The sequence below is a fragment of the Xylocopa sonorina genome, chromosome 7 (genome assembly GCF_050948175.1).
Source record: "Xylocopa sonorina isolate GNS202 chromosome 7, iyXylSono1_principal, whole genome shotgun sequence".
NCBI classification, from domain to species: Eukaryota; Metazoa; Arthropoda; class Insecta; order Hymenoptera; family Apidae; genus Xylocopa; species Xylocopa sonorina.
In genome coordinates this window covers 12471309-12487123 of record NC_135199.1, presented here as the reverse complement: position 1 = coordinate 12487123, position 15815 = coordinate 12471309, and the positions used below count along the sequence as shown (strand labels likewise).

General features: G+C 48.5%; 1 long non-coding RNA gene across 2 annotated transcripts in view; it reads left to right on the top strand.

The window, feature by feature from the left end:
* The first annotated feature begins 2789 nt into the window (after nt 1-2789).
* LOC143425290 (uncharacterized) overlaps nt 2790-15815 on the top strand; it is a 154713-nt gene continuing 141687 nt past the window's right edge. Inside the window, exon 1 of one of the 2 annotated variants that reach the window (XR_013102018.1) lies at nt 2790-3113. This is a non-coding gene — a long non-coding RNA (uncharacterized LOC143425290). The remainder of the gene's footprint in view (nt 3114-15815) is intronic. The other variant, XR_013102019.1, reaches the window with a different exon arrangement.

Here is a 15815-nt window from a genome sequence, read left to right as displayed (position 1 = left end):
CTCTCTCTCGAGAGAGAGAGACCGTTGTTCTTGTTCGGTTTGTATCCAGAAATATTTTTAGAGGTTGGACATCGGCCAAAGAACTAATCCCTCGATCCACAAAATCGCGGCGCGCCACCTTGTTTACCTTAGCGGCTAAGTACGTGTGAAACATTCTATTGGTTCAAAGAGAACTCGCGTAAATTAATGGTGCTACGAGGGCGAAGAACGTGTTCCAAGATCGGAGGCATTACAGGGTGTTACCCCTGTGTTATTTTCATCGCGAGTTCTTTGCTCTTGCGGTCCACAAATATTTGCCACCGATTTCGTAACAGCTCCACGTCCGTTTGCTTTCTCCAGTTGTCGATTGTCGGGTACCACGATAAACGATTGGCTTGAAATTTGACTCGCAAGATCGCGGACATTGTCTGCTACGTATTTATGGAATATTTTAATAAAAGAAAAAACGAAGAGAAACGCTGCATGTAAGATGTAAAATTATGCAAAGCATCTGGGATAAAGTAGGCGTTATAATATTCGGAGGAAAAAGTAAATCTCTATTTACGGCAGGTTTTATTTCTCTAAATACGTTACCGAGAATATAAATTCGCTATTTACGCGTATAAGCGTTCCGCATGCCGTTGGCAATGTTATCTGCAGATAACATCAACAAAAGTGGCCGGTTATAGGAAACGGCAGCGATACAAACACAGTCAAAGGCGACTGGTCATTACACCCGTGGCAATAAACACAGAGGCGAATGAATGCACGAAATTAAGTGAAGAACCTTGCGATCAGTGTGTCGTGAACTATCAACGGGGAAGGTAGTCCGCGTTCAGATCGGCTCTGTTTACGCTCGTACGCGCCAGAAGATATTTCTCCGGCTGAATTCGGTGAAAATCGCGGCGATCGTCCGGGACGGTGTGCAAGTCGAACGCGAGGCGGACGACGCGCGGATAAAAAAAAACACGCGAGACGATTCGAACATCTCGAGAGATTTTAATTGACCGACAACGGTGGCAGTGGAAAATGAGCATCTCGCCGATTTAATAGACGGAAAGAGAGGCATCACGTGAACGCCCATTCGCCGCCATTGGTTCGTAACCTTTCGTGTTTGTGACCGCTGGCTTCCTACTGACTACCAACGTGACGCGAATGTTCGATACACGAATAAGCTTCACCTTCTACGACGATGCTGCCTCTTTCGTTTTTCGTGCAGTGCGCATGGGTATACCTGGAAGGAAGTTACGCCGGCAGCCGGAGCAAGTGCGTAAAAGGGGGTGCATCGGGTGCACGGGATGCGCCTCGAGCGCAGTGGAAGGGTGCCACAAGTATCCAGTGTCGGTGTTGTCCGCGACTTCGATCGCGCACCGCCACGATATCTACGGGACCACCGGGAGACGGGTTCGATAGGTCCTCTGATACAGATCGCGACACCGTGTTCTCCTTCGAGGAACGTGTACGCCGTTGTTCCAAGGACGAGCAGAGAGAACGAAGCAAACGTGGCGGTGGTGTCTGTTCGCGATATCGACTCGAATCAGGATTAATACGTATCTGTAGACGCTCGCACAGAGGATTAATGGAAACAGACGAGAGACAGTGTTGGTGCGATTAACGAACTCGATCGAGCTGATTAATTCGATCAACAATTATATTATCGTCGCGCGATATATTCAATTTGTTCGAATCATCTTACTCCCTGCCATTGGCGTACTACGAAATTTAATTGGGTTAATTTCCGTCGTCGCCGTTCGAGACGCCGATACATTAAATAACGCCCACAGGAGTAACTGTCCTCTTCTTGCTATCTATCCGAGCCAGTTACGAGGACGTCTGGTGAAGTGCGTGACGCATGGAGAGAAGGCTTAACCAAGATGAGCGGAGGAAGAGCAATTAAAACGGATAGTAAACGAGTCACCTTGACGAGAGGAAGAAATATAGTCATCGAGCGAGGAGGGCTCGCGCGTATCCTGCCACGGAGAACCGCAGCCTCGTCGACCACCACCCCCTTTCGTCTTAGCGGCCGCGCCGCGTAGATGGCGGACACGGTAGCCGTAACAGTTCACTTGACGTGCTTTTACAGCATATCCATCTCCTGTAGTCGGGCGCAGGGAACATTAGAGGACGTGGACGAGGACGAAAGAGGGCACGAGGGGGGGACACGGCGACGAAAGAGCTTGTGTGACGTTCGCAGGGGTCAGACATAGGAAAGGGGCGCAAGCGCAGTTATGTTCGTGAGGCTCGCGAAGCACATGGTCGCCCTGACTTCTATTCCGCGGTCCTCTCTCGGATTCTTATCTCTCCATCGGTTTAAACGTCTAAACAATCCGGATCGCTCGATAGTGTTTGTTTATTTTACCCGTGGCGTAACACGCCGCCTCGCAGAGCGACTTTAGAGTTCGAGACAGAAGACGCGACGATGGAGAAACGTTCGTTTGGACGTTGATTAGATTGTTAGACTTCTGGATAAATTCTTAAGAGGCTTTATTAGTTGCGTTTTTCGATGGTAACAGCGAAAAATCGAGGGATGAGAACTGTATCGGAAATGGAGAACGCGCGACAACGTGCTGAACCTTTCCTCTAGTGAAAATGTCGAGTGTTTGGGAAAGATATTTTTCTAGAAGCGTAACACCGTCGTGAAACGTGTATACGGAAAAAATTCCCGATAGTCGAGAGCACCTGAAGCTTCAAAATTAAGAGGGTTGACCTCGTCGTATTTTCAAAGAACATTGTGGATATTTTTAGCATCTAATTGAATTCAAGGGACATATTTACGCAGCGAAATGTGGCAATACTAATAACAAAAGTACCTACCTAAATTAATAATGGTAACGAAACGACTCGCCTGTCGAAGAGGAGATGAATTGCTCGAGAAGATTACAAGAAGCGAAAGTTCCGAGTGGTTACAAACCAGTCGTCCTTGACCCAGGACAAAAAGTCATCAATGAACTCTTTGTGTCGGAGCAGCTCGTAAATGATCGTCATTCTTCTTGAAGAGAATTTATGGTCGAACATCGTGATATTGAAAAGACTGTGGTGCGGGAGTGGTCTATTATTAAACATTCGCGTGCTGACTGTAATAGAGTGCAGTGTCCTAAGATCACGAGATCGGAGTTCATCGATCGAGACCAGAGGTGAGTAAACTATTCCACGCTCTTCTTTATTTTTAAGCATATTCCATTTACTTTTAGCTAATAAACACACGCGTATATTATATAGATGGTAGGAGGTGATGTATATAAGCTGGTTATACGAGATGTGCATACGAATCGTTAGCAAGAGGGCTACATAATGGCTTTGCGCTCGCTCGATATGGTATCGGTAGTTTATAATCGTATCGCAATAAAAAATAATTAAGTTCAAAGTAATTAACAGCTCAGACGTACAATAGACTCGGCGGTTGTATCATAAATAATTATATACGATCGATATGCCTGCAGTAATACGAAGGAATTAATATGCAGCGTTATTAAAGCAGGCTCTTAATCATATAGAACGATTAACGTGGACGGGTTTTTTTCTATTCATTTTATTGTATTCCCGTACACCTGGCAACTGAATTTATTGTTATTACAGTATGTAATTTTCGTAACTTTATTACGATACGTCGGGGTATTGTAATTTACGATGCTGACGAGTAAATATATGCGCTAAGGAAGGATGGGAAAGATATCATTTCTATCTGACTTTGCTGCAAACAAATGTGCCTATTAGTATGCTTTCGTGTTGCAAAATTTTTCAAACACGAAGTCTCAAAAGTTTGAAGAATTTTCTCAATTTTGGTAATAGATACGCGGTAACGTTGCATACATTCATTTTGCTCATCTCACTAGATAGAATCGCATTGGACTCCATCGCTAGTGGTTGAAGAATAGAACGGAATAAATCAAAATTTGAGCTTAGTATATGTAAAATTTAGAGGAGGTAGCGGTCCAAAGTTAAATACCACACGCACAGCCGTGATTCGCGAGGAGGGAAAGGTGGAAAACTGGCTAGAAAATGGAGTTGGCGAGTAACGCGAGGCACAGTTCATAGGGCGTAGTCCAGGGGGCATACTCAGCCGTAGAGGGTTTTCCGGAGTAACCGCGGTTACGACGGATCCGCGCTTTGGTTATTACGATTTAAGGGAGAAGGACGAGCGTGGCGGGGTTTCAAATGCGGGGTGTAACTGTCAGGCATGCAATAAAACTTTTAACGCCTTCGTGTCCAATAAGCGTGTCTTCCACCGAGTTTTACATTGGGCGGCAACCAGCGGCCATTACGCCATAACGGGGCGAAGCTGCTCGCTGATTGGCCGTCGGTACCATCATGGCCGCTTTCTATCCAGAATTTCCCCCTCCAATCTGCACCCAACAGTGCTTTCCATCCCTCCAGCCAGCCGCTCTGTCCTTGTTTATGTCCAAAGCATGCGAAGGTAAAGGCATACCGGGCCAGGTTGAGCTTTTCTCCTGGTCAGGTAACTGTTCGCGATTTTCGTTATCGATACGTTCGCTTATATTTTATTTCAAGGTGAACTTTTTCGTTCAATTGTAATAATTGGTATTTAAAACCATATTCTACTATAAAACTCATAATATAAATAATTTATAACAATTGTCTTTTTTTTTTTTTAAATCAAAGCTTACATTAGCTACAATTTAATTGTTCAATACTATGGTGAGCAGTATTGGTTTTCATGACAAATAATATTTTTTTTATTATATCGTCAATCGATGAAATTTAGATAAAAGTTTCGTGCTAATAAATTTTACATATTTATTGATATTCTTTTTCTAGATGTAACGACAGTAATGCAGTTGCATCCCTTTTCTGTAACTTGGTTCCGGATGTGCATCCACCTCTCTGAGTCGATAACTTTGATCGCATCCTACCTTACCGATCGTATACATGTTACCCGCTACGTGTGTTGGTACAACGCACACCGATCGCCTACAGTACTTTATGTATTTTCAAGCTCTCAATTTTCCTTTCGTGTTCTACATCGCAGTTCTATTCACCAATTGCGGTAATCAAGATCTTATCTCAGATCAAGATCGTCGTTAAACTCGTGCCCGTCTTTTCTTCTAGTTTATTCGCATTTTATGCGCATATATCGCGATACGAGATACAACTTGCACGATACCATCGAGTCTTGAAAAACACCACGGTTGCTCATCAGGGTCAGCGTTAAAATTTTAATCTAGGCTAGATGCTCCGTATAAGAAGAAGGAGTAAACTACGCCGAGATAGGGGGCTCCGAGGGTGGAAAAAAAAAGAGTAAGCCTCGATTTTACCTCGTCTTGACGACGGGCGAGCGCACTGGCGCCAACGCAAAATACACGCCAGAGGCGAATAAGGGGCTTACTTTGAAAATAGGCTGGGCGGGGAAACTCAATTTTACTAAAATCCCCCGGCAAGACCGTGGTAGTGCATACATACCTTTGGCGCATACATCGCTACGTATCTCCAGCCAGTTCTTCGGTGGACGATCCTACTCTAACGTTAACCAAAATGTCAAACAACCGCATTCGTATCTGTAAAGTATATATTATTTATAGCACGCGCGCAACGTGTCTGCGTGTACGCGCATATTTCGAGCTACGTTGACTCGTTACATTCGATACGCAAAGTAATGTTCGCGGAGTGATATAGGTGGATTTTGTCGTAGAGCCATAACTAGAGATACGATGTAGTATATACATAGGATGCAAACCTATAAACCCCCACCTAGGCACGGTCTTCTCGAGGCTTCTTCAGACGGCGTTACCTTTACGTAGGACCGAAACGACCGTACCACCTACTGCAGCAACACCTTCGACGACAAAAGTGACGTAGGTAGGACCGTATATACACGTCGTCGACGTCGACGGCAGCGCCAATAAACAGGGCTACCGCGGCCGCCTGACTTTCGATTATGTCATAGACTACATATTTCATCGGGATGCGCAGCCCGGGCCGCGAAAGCGCGCGCTCATCCATTAACCGTCGCGACAACAACACGTGTCTTCGGAATACATTAAGTTGAACTGTCAGAGCCGTAAAAGAGCGAGCGCATCGCGGGGATCGTATAGTTGTCGGTGAGTGACTGGAAAGCTGCAGGTTGATTAGCCGGGAGAGCAGGTAGAGAGCGGATCTCGTTGCGACGCGCGAGACATTTTCGTTCGCGCGCGCTCTTAAACTTGACGCGTAATCAAACAGTGATTCGCGGCTGTTCTTTGGTATTGCACGCGTACGTGTACGCGAGGACAGAAGAGGAGGAACTCCGCGGGGATTAACTGTGACCAGTTGGTGCGACGACACGCGGCCGGATCGATGGTGGGATTCATTAAATTTTGTCCGACGGACTGGAAGCCACGCGCGGTGATCGCGTTACGGGGAAATTCGTCAGGCCACGGACTCTATCGCCTACGCGTCGCGTACGCGAGTGAATGTAACCTGTAAACGCGCATGCGTCCCGATTTAATATGGTTGGCTCCCTTCGTAGTGGCAACGTGCGTGTTATACCGGACCACGTGACCGCCTTAGTTTTGGAGCTGAATAATGTATACGCGCGATTTCCTTATATCGGAATTTTCTGCTAACACCTTGATACAGGTCAGTACCACCATTTCGCTTTATCATTGATCCGCCCACGCCCCAACTTCCCCCTCGACTTATACAGTCCCCTACCATTCACGTTGCTCGTCACGTATCCCGACAATGCATGCGAAACGAACACACACTCGCATGCCAAACTTTTAGACGCTCGTCATTAGCCTAGGTTACGGCTGTTAACAGAGGCCGTGCGTCGCGTGTAATGTTTAGAAAACCGCTGTTTAAATCATTTCGATGTCTTCGTTGCCAGACGGTACAATGTATTACAGATACTCTAACCTCCATTGTCGCGTTTATCTCGAGAGACGTGCATTTCCGTTTTCGAGCACTCGTAACGCAGTTGAAAACATGGACTTTAAAGTGGAATGTTAACTTCGAATACTGCGCTCAGTCTCGTTTAACGTTATTTATCACGCCATTGGGGGGGGGGGGGGGCTATAAGTACTAAGTACCCGAACGACGCTAGTATCTTTTATGCTTCTTTTCGTCTGCGCCATCATACAATTGTCCTCGCAACGTTTAACACCCTGAATACTAAATAGGATGCCGTTGTTTTCGTTCATTGCCCTCGATCGAGTGTCGAGCAGGTCTTCCATCGATCGTCAGTCGTTGGGTAAATGCGGTCGCGATGACATTGCGCGGGTGTAACGAGTGAACGATCATAGCGAAAGAAGCTACATTTTCATGAACGCTCGAGAGCACGTAAGTTAGTTAGGACAAACTCCTGACGATGGCGCGCTAAGATAGCCGATCGCGATGTCTCTTTTTTTGCCAGAATATATTCAAATTTTTGTCTCTCATCGAATTGTTAACGTCACGCGTTGAAAGCACAGGATTAAGGTTATTTTTGGGGAAACATGTATTTCGATTTCGCCGTTTTATTATCGCTGTTAAGTCACGTCTTCTTTACCCCAGGTATTATAGCAAGCGATCACAATCGTTATCGGTGTCTTATTCGAACCTCACGGTAGTTAACTCTAATGTTTACGAAACGTTGCTATAATTTCTTGGAGAGGGATGCGGGTTACACTTGGAAACTTCAACAGCGATAAGTGCGTCGCGGAGTCGCGAAAGCCTCACGTTTCTGATTTCCACGCTGGTCATTAGCTTATCATTTTGCAATATTTTTTAACAACTTCGTATCCGAGGTGCTCGTGATTATTCTCGGCATACGGGCAACGTTACAGTGTATAAAGCCGAGAGTAATGAAAACGGCGGGAATACAAACGGAGCGCAAACGAGCGATTCTTATTCGCGGACATTTTCGTTAAGTTTAATAAGAGGCAGCGAACGCTACGGCCGCAGATTTACCGTAATATTCATAAGCCGTAAGCTATTACATTTTACGGTCGTACGTCTTTACATTTGATTTATCATTGTCCACATACGGGTAATTACAGTCTCCCGCTGATCGTTTGATTTATCGCGTTTGTACAATTAACCACGCAACCCCAGAGATTTATGCCGGGGAATGTCATACGAAGCGCGAGTACATCCAACGTTGTAGCAGCTGACATTCAGGGCCAGTTGGCGTGTAAAATAAAGTCGGAGTAAGATTCTTCTTTTCCCCCCTCTCGCTTGCTCCTTTTTCGCGGCTGACGCGATGCGGCCAGCGAAACGAGTGCAGCTTCCATCGCGGCTCGCGCGCTCCTGCGTTCTCGCCGCGCGTTTCGTGCTATCTCTTGGAAGGCCGCCTCGTTACATCGCACAGCGCAATTCCTGGGGGACGAGAGAAAAAGTTACGAAGCTGCCACGATGTTGCAATTTCATTACCGTCGGCGTGCTCACCTTGAACGGACGCGCGCGCACGCGCGAATAATAATTAAAATGCATCCTAATTTACCGCCGCGTCCTGTTTCGGTGGTTAGACTGTACTCCGACAGGTGCAAACAGTAAACTGGCGAGATGCGAACCTCGTATACACCGTCCGCGACGCGATGCAACTCGCGACGTGTAATTCGCGTGAATATTAATCGCGATCCGTACGTTCGACGTCCCGCGTATCGGAAAGCCGGTCGTTCCTCCATTTTATAGTCCCTGGCATACACTCGAAGGATACTCGAAAATTGTGAAAGGCGATCCGATGCGTGCGTACGCCGCGCAGAGGTAGAACGTAATCGAACGGAAGCTCAGTCGTGCGAAGCTGACGTGATGGAAATTGAAAATTGAATTCTTCCTGCCGTCCCATTCTTCGCCGTCCTCCATTCACGCGTCTTCGAGTCGGCTTCGAGGTAGACTCCAAAACGGCCGTACTAAAAATACATCGGACATGAAACAAAGTTGATACGTGTCCCCCTTTGCGGAGATCTTTTTAAAAATGTTACTCGCGATAGATACGCACAATTATACGGTCAGCCTCGATCCCAAGATTCTACGAAGCAGCATTCCGTCGATTCCTGAAATCAATAAGCTAGAAAGGGTTACTTATCTACCCCGAAATGTCGTGAGATAACAAAAACCGACTCGAACCGTGGCAGCCATCTGCATAACGTCTACGATAAGGCGAGCCAGGTTTCGCGAAAGGATGTTAAATCCTGATTGACCAGAACATTCCCGGGTCACGCGAATCTCTTCTTTCGTCACCGTTCGAATGCGTCAGAGATAAAGATCTGTGGGGTGCGCCTTTTTTCTAAAATAATTCACCCGGTCGAACGCAGAGGATGCAAGGCCACGGTGAAACCAAGCTGAGTTTTTGATAGCCGGGCGATTTTACCAGGCGCAACGCCCTCGGTGCATAATCCAGGGAAAACCGCAGGCTCTCGACTCGTGTCAGGCGCGAAACATTTTGCGGGGCATGAATAAACCGAGAGCCGCAGCGTTGCCGCAGTGGTCAGGTCCCCGTTCCGTCCCGATGCAGTCGTTCGAAGCGGTTTCACGAGGCTCGTCCACGCGGCCCGTTCGTCCAGCATCCGCGGTTTTTTCATTCCGCCAGGCGAACCAGAGCCTCGCTCCTGGCGCGTCCTTCGCATTTGATTTCCCGCATTCGAGCCAAGCGGCTCGGGGAGGCCAGCCGCGACGCGTTCGTCTTTTATTGCGAGCAACCCGCGGATAGGCGTTCGCCACGCACGAAAATTACATCGAACGAAACAGTCGAGCATAACGCGAGGTCCACCGATATTCAACGTCCACGGGTACGCGCCGCTGAGTTACGCGTGTCCATGGAATTTTATTGCGAGGCTAATTAATCCCCGTAACCTTGCGCGCGGGTCCGCGCGATACCCGTGAATTATTTATCGGCGCGAGTCAGCGAACGCTGAACGAATCGAGGGTTAAAATACGCAGCCGGGTTAGCTCGACGTTTCATTGGTAGAATTGTCCCCTTCCGATCGTATCTTTTACCCTTAAGTAGCTGACGCGAGCTGTGAGTCATTATCGCGAGAGATAGCACGGCGCTGGTTCGCGGAACGCGTTGCGTTTCCCTCGTAATCCCGAACTACTCTGTATGCGTATCCTTGATTCTTTCGATCTTATTTATTCAGCCCAGAATCGATTCCTGTTGCTCCATTTAACGGTTAATAACTTACCGGACGATTACTTACCGAAGGCCACGTCCAGACTCGAGATACCACAGCTCGAGATACCACAACTGGCCATTAACATCTTCGGAGAACACTGTCCTTTCGAAATCTTATCGATTCCTCGTCACAATATCAACCGTTCGAGTGGCCTTCGTCGACAATGCTCGGATATCGTAACATTCTCACGAGAGATTGAGCAAAACTTTCCGTTGGTCTATCCGCCTACGCCCGTTTCCAGCCTCCCCACTTCTTCTTCCTCGTCTTCCAACCGCGAGGTGGCCCCCTTTTTTTTTTTATCCTCGTCCCTCCCCCGGGGCTACCTTTTACGTTTCCCTCCCAATAGGAAGTCTCACCTTTCCGCCGAATTACCGTGGTGTCTGCTCTCCTGGAATTTATCCGCGCGATTCGACGTTCCTGCTCGTACAACGTCCCGGTACCTTCGCCCTCGTCCCATGGCCCGCCGCCGCGTTCCCGTTCGATAAGCTGCAATACGTCGAGAGATCGGCAAGTTTTACGTAAAGTTTAGTGCGGGCATAACGAAAGAATTTCTGCTGCAACGTTTCCCCTCGCAACGGTGAAACTATGTAACAAGCAGGCTTACCTGGGAGCAGCAGCTGCGGAGTAAAAGGGTACGCGAAAAAGTTGGCATGAAAAAATTGCTCGGTATCGATCCGCTCGTCGCTCGGTTACGTCCTTCCTGGAGAACGGCCGGAGAGCGAACAAAAATTGGCCAACCCTTTTTTTTATACCTCGGCTAGCCGTTTAACCGAGAAAGGATACCGTTGCTCTCCTCTCGACGATACCGCTAGATTGCCTTCCTGCTAGAAACGAGACCGTGGTCATCTTTCATGAACCTAACCCGTCAGAACGGCCATATGACTAAGAAGGCCGCGTTTTTCGTTCCCGCGGTGCAACAACCTGCTCTCGCGAGAAGAAAAGGAATTCTTTGTTTCAACGTGGGCGTCGAGTACGCCCGTCTACGACAGTCGAACGTTTGCTGGTAACGAGAGGAGACCCAGGTAGGGCTTGGAAAATCGATGAAGCAAAAGGCGCCGCGAGTACACGCGTTGCAACAATGGTAGAACGTTTTAGCAGGTGAAACGTTGATAGAACACTATCGAGGGTGGCTTTATAAAAATTAGAATAGCATTGCGCGGCGGAAATATTCTCTCGTGTACCTTATTGCACGTTCGTCGAGATGAACCGTCGTTAGATCCAGGCATCGGGACAGGCAGTAAAGGGAATTGTGATCGTGCTCCAGATTAGAAATTAAATTGGTTTCCATTACTGCGAATTTCGCGTTGCATATACGGGGGTTATCACGGGTCGAAACGTACAACGCGGTCTAATTAAAGGATCCCAGTGACGATTAGGGAATTACTTGCGTGTAGCGCTTGTAATCGGCTTTGCGCTTCTGCTATCGCAAAAATTCCGCTCGCACGTCCCATCGTACTTAATTTGCATTTGCAAATTAGCCTTTCATTCAGCGGTTTGCGCATATATAAGCGATTACTCACGTTCGCTTGGGTAACAATTTGCAATTCCCTAGAAGTACTTAGCATAAGGGGTAATTGGTCCGTTGTAGATTAACTCGTACGATCGCCAAGGGATGAAAATATAATGTACACTCAGTTTCAATTATTTTTATCTGATTTATCAGAGACAGAGATTGGTACAGAATTTATTTCTTCTAGAATTTATCGCGTCGATTCTGGCAGGGATACATTGACCTCTATTACCATCGCGCAACCATCGATCGATTCCCATACCCATCGATCTCGCGCAAGCTTATACTTTTGGTTTGCACTTTTCCACGTTTTCCCCGGCGTATCTGCTTTACGATCCACATATAACGAACGACGGAATCGTTCGACCCTCTGTATAGCTACGTGGAAAAAAATCCACGAGAACAAAATTTGACGAACAATCCCTTGGAACCTCCGCAGGTTTAGAATGCAGTAAATTCCACGACGATTCGATTTCTTTCCCCGCGTTCGCGTTCTCAAAATACTCGGCGTTCTCTAGCGGGTTCAGAATTTCAGGGTGCAGTGTCATAAAGGCATAAGTGAAATGTAAACGGATCTAAACAGAGAAAATGTTCCCTCGTCGAATCATCGACGAACACGCGTTTACGAGCTCTACATTTTGCTCCGCGACGATTCCTAACCAAGTTTAGGGTACCTCGCTCGCGGCTGAAATACCGCGGCGCGGGCAACTTTGTTTCAAATTATTTAATACCAATCGTTCGCAGCGAAGCACGCGAAGTTTCGCGGACGATAGCTACCCCTCGCGATCTGAGTCGGTCTAGCACGGGAGATTATTTAGCGCAGCATCTGTCAAGCCGTGCGCTAGCAACAGTGTTCCCTCGAGGCTTCGGCCAATGGCCGGGCCAGAGTCGCGAGCGAATCGTAGGAGAGCCACGGACCCGCGTACACACTTACGTAAATTGAAGTCGTCGTTGAAACGAGGGGACGTCTAAGACTTCTCAATTAGCCGCGTCTGGCCGACTGGTCCAGAGCATAACCAGAGGCGAGAGCGTTCGAAATGCAGGCGGGCAGCGTCGTAAAGAGGATTCTTTACGCTCATTCGCGGCCGATCGGCCTGGCAGTCGCAATGTCCGGTGTTTATGCCTCCGAACGCGGGGTGGCACGGTCCAGCTGTTGATCACTATTTTCGCCTGTATTCCCCTCATTATTTTTAGCCGCGTCCAACTTGTTGCAATGCTCGCGTCACGGTACGAACCCACGAATTGACGACGCCCCGTCAGCCGTATCTTTCCAGCCAATTCGGGGGCGAGATCGCCGTCTTCTCGCCCTGCGCCCTCGTGTTCCCGGAATACATTACTTTACGATTCCCCCACGTCATCGAGGACGCTTCCTGCGGGATATTTCTTCCCTGCTGACAAATTACGTTTCTCTCGAGTGGCTAAGCGTTACGCGGGAAACCTTTATCTCTCGCAACGCGATTTCTTTCCTCGCGTTCTCTTCTCGCGTCGTCGCGTGGACGAGAAAGGGCACGGTTTTTCCCGCGGCGACCAGAGAACGAAAGGGCCTCTTTGAAGTTTTCTCATCAGGAACGGGGTTTCGTTCGCGAAATTTTATTCGTCTCCAACGAGACGTAAAGCGTATTACATTGTTGACGAGAAGATTGGCTACGTAAAACTGCGACGACGCGAGTAACAGTACGGGCGGGTGAGTCGAGGCAAGGAACGACGGAGTTCAGACGCGGTGCGGGGACCCGGGAAGAATGTCGGCGACGAATTTCGTGAGAAACGTAAGGGCCGCGGACGCGGATGTGTGCGAAACACTTGTCCCCCGCGTGTGCTCGGGTGTTTCGCCGCTATGTAAGTACCTGCGGGTTTATGTATAGGGTCATGTACTCGGTCGGTTTAGGGACGGGTTACAAGCGGGTGCATATATATATACCTCCCTGTATATACGGCCATGCGTCTATCTCGATGGCGACGTTGGAGAAGTCTCATTAGACCGAAGTCCCGGGTGGAACGAGCCAAGGAAACTTGAAGCGGCCACCACGGATATTCGGTGGAGGGACATGAAAACTTGGAGATTGTGAAAATGCAAGAATTTCACCGAGCGTTCGTGGAGAAACGAAGGGACGAGAGGGCAGGGAGATAGGGTGGCTGGTGACGAGACGAGGATGGACGAGGAACGAACTGGTCGAAGAGGCACGGAGAGATAAAAGGAAAGAGGGGGAAGAGAGGGAGGACATGCCTGTTGAGAATCAGCAGAGATTCCAGCCGCTGTATTCTTACCTTAACTCCCGACGGACGTACTTTATGCTATCTTTAAACGCTCATTACCTTCTACACTGTTGCAAATGCGTGTCCTGGGAGTTTCGATCGAAACGGCGAGCAGCCACGAGGACGATTCAATTATATCCGGTCGATGCGACTGGTGGGAAGGCGTAGCGGGGGCCATGGCCGCGGGTTTCTTGGCATCAACGGCACCGGTTAATTTCGCGTCGAATGGTCGCGATGAATTTTTCTTCCGCTCGAGGGTATCGAGCGGAATCGTGGACCGCGTGCGATAAAATTTGGCATCATCCGGCTGGACAGCGTTCGAGAAAAAGGCCGCGTCAATGGGAGGACTGTCTAGACAGTGATCAACACGCGGACTGTAAAAGTTTGCAGCCACGTGATCTGGTATCGTCTACGGGTCTCCTTTTGCGCTCTCTCGCATACATATGTATTACAGCACGCCGCTGCCCGGGAGAGAAGGCAATGGCGTAATATATTTAACAATGTCTCACGATATGAGACGTTTTTACGGAAAGTCGTTGGCATAGGAATTGCTCGTTGGATCTGGCAAAGGCTCGAGTTCGAGGCGGACACATTGGAAATGAGTTTGCTCCTCTACATGGGTACCTAAACTTCGAGGTTACGCTTACACTTGCGCATGCACGCGCACGCTGCCAGGCTATGCAGGCCTCGCGCGCCCGCGCAACGAGACCTAGCCGCATCAAATTCGAACTTTTATAACCGGCTCGGAACTCTGGTCATTCCGTTGGATCTAGCTGCGTCCTGGCGTCTTCCACTTTAATCCCCTCCCCCCAACCCACCCTGTAGAACGAAAACTCGGATGGACGTTATATTATTCGAGCGTTCGAATTTTTCCCCGCCCGTGAATCCTCATCGAGCGGGGCGTTTCAATAAAGACGTAGCCGTTCCCGTCGAATGGAGAAGAATCGATCCTTCTATCGACAAAGAATTCCAGAGCGAACGGTCTCGAGAGACGTCGATCGTCGACGTGGAGACGCGAGCGTTCTCTCTGCGACTCGTTGTACGTCGCGTATGCAATGCAACAAAGTGCGGATCGAAAGGGTTGAGGGGATAAAAAAAAAAAGAAAAACGCATGGCCGTGTTGGGCCGGTCGACAAGCAGATTTCATTAACCACTCCCTTTTGGGTCGGCAAAAACGTTCGGTCCCCTCCCGTGGCTGGCCAGCCGTACCTATGGTTCGTGAGAGCCGAGGAAGAAAACGGAGGGGCGAGTGCAGGGACGAGGCAGGGGAAAAAAAAAAGGGAAAAACGAAAACCGCTCGAAGAGGGCAAAGACTCGAAGGATGGGTGGACCCGGCGTATTCCGGGAAGGTTGGGTTAGGTTGCAACGACGTTTTGCTACATAGAAACGTCGACGTGGGTGGTGGGAGGCGGATAGGGACGAAGGGAAGACGAGAAAGGTTGGGAACGAGGTTGATTCTCGGGCGAGGTCACGTATTTCGAAGCCAATCTAATACACTCCGAGAAAGATGAGAACCGGGGAACGAAGGGCGAGGAAGAGAGAGAGAGAGAGAGAGAGAGAGAGAGGGATGCTGGCTGAAGGAACGAACGTCCGACTCCGAATTGAAGGATCTCGAACGGCGATAGGGCAACGCGCAGGATCTTCGCCATTTCCGGGGGAATTCACGAACTGCTCGAGAAAACGTGCAATTTCATTCCTTGTGCGCCATTAATTATCGGTGCACTTGCGCCAGGTTACGCGTTCATCGAGGACTCCACTCCCGGGCACGTTCGATTAACCCTTGATACGTATCGAAGTGTTACCCTCGACCTATCCACTCCGCCGGTGGATTTCTTACGCTATCGACGAGGGAAATGGTTGGAAAGGGAACGAGAAATAGGTTGCGCTACATTGTAGGTATATAACGAACGTAGCTATATATAATTTGGTATTTTTGGTATCGGCTAATTTGCTGGAAGGTAGAACCGTCGAAGCAGGAACTGTTC